Source organism: Musa acuminata, unplaced genomic scaffold (assembly GCF_036884655.1).
Source record: "Musa acuminata AAA Group cultivar baxijiao unplaced genomic scaffold, Cavendish_Baxijiao_AAA HiC_scaffold_959, whole genome shotgun sequence".
Classification (NCBI taxonomy): Eukaryota; Viridiplantae; Streptophyta; class Magnoliopsida; order Zingiberales; family Musaceae; genus Musa; species Musa acuminata.
Genome location: NW_027021178.1, coordinates 17,501 through 22,500, shown reverse-complemented (window position 1 = coordinate 22,500; position 5,000 = coordinate 17,501).

The window sequence follows — 5,000 nt, the reverse complement described above, 5'->3', positions numbered from 1 at the left end:
CTGCTATACGAAAGCCCCATCCAGCCCTGTGCCACCCGGGGGGTTCCAGGGTGCTGAGATGGCTGACGTTTTGCTCCGCTCTCGACGGTCACCGCGCAACGCAAGAACAGGCCAAAAACTGGCCAAAACGGCCCAAAAACGGGCCAAAACTGGCCATTTTTGGCTGCGCGAGCGAGCGGCGAGCGGCGGACAGCGAGCGAAGCGAGAGGCAGCACCGTCCCTGCTATACGAAAGCCCCATCCAGCCCTGTGCCACCCGGGGGGTTCCAGGGTGCTGAGATGGCTGACATTTTGCTCCGCTCACGACGGTCGCCGCGGCACACAAGAACAGCCCAAAAACAGGCCAAAACAGCCCAAAAACGGGCCAAAACTGGCCATTTTTGGCTGCGCGAGCGAGCAGCGAGCGGCGGACAGCGAGCGAAGCGAGAGGCAGCACCGTCCCTGCTATACGAAAGCCCCATCCAGCCCTGTGCCACCCGGGGGGTTCCAGGGTGCTGAGATGGCTGACGTTTTGCTCCGCTCACGACGGTCGCCGCGGCACGCAAGAACAGGCCAAAAACTGGCCAAAACAGCCCAAAAACGGGCCAAAACTGGCCATTTTTTGCTGCGCGAGCGAGCGGAGAGCGGCGAACAGCGAGCGAAGCGCGAGGCAGCACCGTCCCTGCTATACGAAAGCCCCATCCAGCCCTGTGCCACCCGGGGGGTTCCAGGGTGCTGAGATGGCTGACATTTTGCTCCGCTCACGACGGTCACCGCGCCACACAAGAACAGCCCAAAAACAGGCCAAAACAGCCCAAAAACGGGCCAAAACTGGCCATTTTTGGCTGCGCGAGCGAGCGGCGAGCGGCGAACAGCGAGCGAAGCGAGAGGCAGCACCGTCCCTGCTATACGAAAGCCCCATCCAGCCCTGTGCCACCCGGGGGGTTCCAGGGTGCTGAGATGGCTGACGTTTTGCTCCGCTCACGACGGTCACCGCACCACGCAAGAACAGGCCAAAAACTGGCCAAAACAGCCCAAAAACGGGCCAAAACTGGCCATTTTTGGCTGCGCGAGCGAGCGGCGAGCGGCGAACAGCGAGCGAAGCGAGAGGCAGCACCGTCCCTGCTATACGAAAGCCCCATCCAGCCCTGTGCCACCCGGGGGGTTCCAGGGTGCTGAGATGGCTGACGTTTTGCTCCGCTCTCGACGGTCACCGCGCAATGCAAGAACAGGCCAAAAACTGGCCAAAACGGCCCAAAAACGGGCCAAAACTGGCCATTTTTGGCTGCGCGAGCGGCGAGCGGCGGACAGCGAGCGAAGCGAGAGGCAGCACCGTCCCTGCTATACGAAAGCCCCATCCAGCCCTGTGCCACCCGGGGGGTTCCAGGGTGATGAGATGGCTGACGTTTTGCTCCGCTCTCGACGGTCACCGCGCAATGCAAGAACAGGCCAAAAACTGGCCAAAACGGCCCAAAAACGGGCCAAAACTGGCCATTTTTGGCTGCGCGAGCGAGCGGCGAGCGGCGGACAGCGAGCGAAGCGAGAGGCAGCACCGTCCCTGCTATACGAAAGCCCCATCCAGCCCTGTGCCACCCGGGGGGTTCCAGGGTGCTGAGATGGCTGACGTTTTGCTCCGCTCTCGACGGTCACCGCGCAATGCAAGAACAGGCCAAAAACTGGCCAAAACGGCCCAAAAACGGGCCAAAACTGGCCATTTTTGGCTGCACGAGCGAGCGGCGAGCGGCGGACAGCGAGCGAAGCGAGAGGCAGCACCGTCCCTGCTATACGAAAGCCCCATCCAGCCCTGTGCCACCCGGGGGGTTCCAGGGTGCTGAGATGGCTGACGTTTTGCTCCGCTCTCGACGGTCACCGCGCAATGCAAGAACAGGCCAAAAACTGGCCAAAACGGCCCAAAAACGGGCCAAAACTGGCCATTTTTGGCTGCACGAGCGAGCGGCGAGCGGCGGACAGCGAGCGAAGCGAGAGGCAGCACCGTCCCTGCTATACGAAAGCCCCATCCAGCCCTGTGCCACCCGGGGGGTTCCAGGGTGCTGAGATGGCTGACGTTTTGCTCCGCTCTCGACGGTCACCGCGCAATGCAAGAACAGGCCAAAAACTGGCCAAAACGGCCCAAAAACGGGCCAAAACTGGCCATTTTTGGCTGCACGAGCGAGCGGCGAGCGGCGGACAGCGAGCGAAGCGAGAGGCAGCACCGTCCCTGCTATACGAAAGCCCCATCCAGCCCTGTGCCACCCGGGGGGTTCCAGGGTGCTGAGATGGCTGACGTTTTGCTCCGCTCTCGACGGTCACCGCGCAATGCAAGAACAGGCCAAAAACTGGCCAAAACGGCCCAAAAACGGGCCAAAACTGGCCATTTTTGGCTGCGCGAGCGAGCGGCGAGCGGCGGACAGCGAGCGAAGCGAGAGGCAGCACCGTCCCTGCTATACGAAAGCCCCATCCAGCCCTGTGCCACCCGGGGGGTTCCAGGGTGCTGAGATGGCTGACGTTTTGCTCCGCTCTCGACGGTCACCGCGCAATGCAAGAACAGGCCAAAAACTGGCCAAAACGGCCCAAAAACGGGCCAAAACTGGCCATTTTTGGCTGCACGAGCGAGCGGCGAGCGGCGGACAGCGAGCGAAGCGAGAGGCAGCACCGTCCCTGCTATACGAAAGCCCCATCCAGCCCTGTGCCACCCGGGGGGTTCCAGGGTGCTGAGATGGCTGACGTTTTGCTCCGCTCTCGACGGTCACCGCGCAATGCAAGAACAGGCCAAAAACTGGCCAAAACGGCCCAAAAACGGGCCAAAACTGGCCATTTTTGGCTGCACGAGCGAGCGGCGAGCGGCGGACAGCGAGCGAAGCGAGAGGCAGCACCGTCCCTGCTATACGAAAGCCCCATCCAGCCCTGTGCCACCCGGGGGGTTCCAGGGTGCTGAGATGGCTGACGTTTTGCTCCGCTCTCGACGGTCACCGCGCAATGCAAGAACAGGCCAAAAACTGGCCAAAACGGCCCAAAAACGGGCCAAAACTGGCCATTTTTGGCTGCACGAGCGAGCGGCGAGCGGCGGACAGCGAGCGAAGCGAGAGGCAGCACCGTCCCTGCTATACGAAAGCCCCATCCAGCCCTGTGCCACCCGGGGGGTTCCAGGGTGCTGAGATGGCTGACGTTTTGCTCCGCTCTCGACGGTCACCGCGCAATGCAAGAACAGGCCAAAAACTGGCCAAAACGGCCCAAAAACGGGCCAAAACTGGCCATTTTTGGCTGCGCGAGCGAGCGGCGAGCGGCGGACAGCGAGCGAAGCGAGAGGCAGCACCGTCCCTGCTATACGAAAGCCCCATCCAGCCCTGTGCCACCCGGGGGGTTCCAGGGTGCTGAGATGGCTGACGTTTTGCTCCGCTCTCGACGGTCACCGCGCAATGCAAGAACAGGCCAAAAACTGGCCAAAACGGCCCAAAAACGGGCCAAAACTGGCCATTTTTGGCTGCACGAGCGAGCGGCGAGCGGCGGACAGCGAGCGAAGCGAGAGGCAGCACCGTCCCTGCTATACGAAAGCCCCATCCAGCCCTGTGCCACCCGGGGGGTTCCAGGGTGCTGAGATGGCTGACGTTTTGCTCCGCTCTCGACGGTCACCGCGCAATGCAAGAACAGGCCAAAAACTGGCCAAAACGGCCCAAAAACGGGCCAAAACTGGCCATTTTTGGCTGCACGAGCGAGCGGCGAGCGGCGGACAGCGAGCGAAGCGAGAGGCAGCACCGTCCCTGCTATACGAAAGCCCCATCCAGCCCTGTGCCACCCGGGGGGTTCCAGGGTGCTGAGATGGCTGACGTTTTGCTCCGCTCTCGACGGTCACCGCGCAATGCAAGAACAGGCCAAAAACTGGCCAAAACGGCCCAAAAACGGGCCAAAACTGGCCATTTTTGGCTGCACGAGCGAGCGGCGAGCGGCGGACAGCGAGCGAAGCGAGAGGCAGCACCGTCCCTGCTATACGAAAGCCCCATCCAGCCCTGTGCCACCCGGGGGGTTCCAGGGTGCTGAGATGGCTGACGTTTTGCTCCGCTCTCGACGGTCACCGCGCAATGCAAGAACAGGCCAAAAACTGGCCAAAACGGCCCAAAAACGGGCCAAAACTGGCCATTTTTGGCTGCACGAGCGAGCGGCGAGCGGCGGACAGCGAGCGAAGCGAGAGGCAGCACCGTCCCTGCTATACGAAAGCCCCATCCAGCCCTGTGCCACCCGGGGGGTTCCAGGGTGCTGAGATGGCTGACGTTTTGCTCCGCTCTCGACGGTCACCGCGCAATGCAAGAACAGGCCAAAAACTGGCCAAAACGGCCCAAAAACGGGCCAAAACTGGCCATTTTTGGCTGCACGAGCGAGCGGCGAGCGGCGGACAGCGAGCGAAGCGAGAGGCAGCACCGTCCCTGCTATACGAAAGCCCCATCCAGCCCTGTGCCACCCGGGGGGTTCCAGGGTGCTGAGATGGCTGACGTTTTGCTCCGCTCTCGACGGTCACCGCGCAATGCAAGAACAGGCCAAAAACTGGCCAAAACGGCCCAAAAACGGGCCAAAACTGGCCATTTTTGGCTGCACGAGCGAGCGGCGAGCGGCGGACAGCGAGCGAAGCGAGAGGCAGCACCGTCCCTGCTATACGAAAGCCCCATCCAGCCCTGTGCCACCCGGGGGGTTCCAGGGTGCTGAGATGGCTGACGTTTTGCTCCGCTCTCGACGGTCACCGCGCAATGCAAGAACAGGCCAAAAACTGGCCAAAACGGCCCAAAAACGGGCCAAAACTGGCCATTTTTGGCTGCACGAGCGAGCGGCGAGCGGCGGACAGCGAGCGAAGCGAGAGGCAGCACCGTCCCTGCTATACGAAAGCCCCATCCAGCCCTGTGCCACCCGGGGGGTTCCAGGGTGCTGAGATGGCTGACGTTTTGCTCCGCTCTCGACGGTCACCGCGCAATGCAAGAACAGGCCAAAAACTGGCCAAAACGGCCCAAAAACGGGCCAAAACTGGCCATTTTTGGC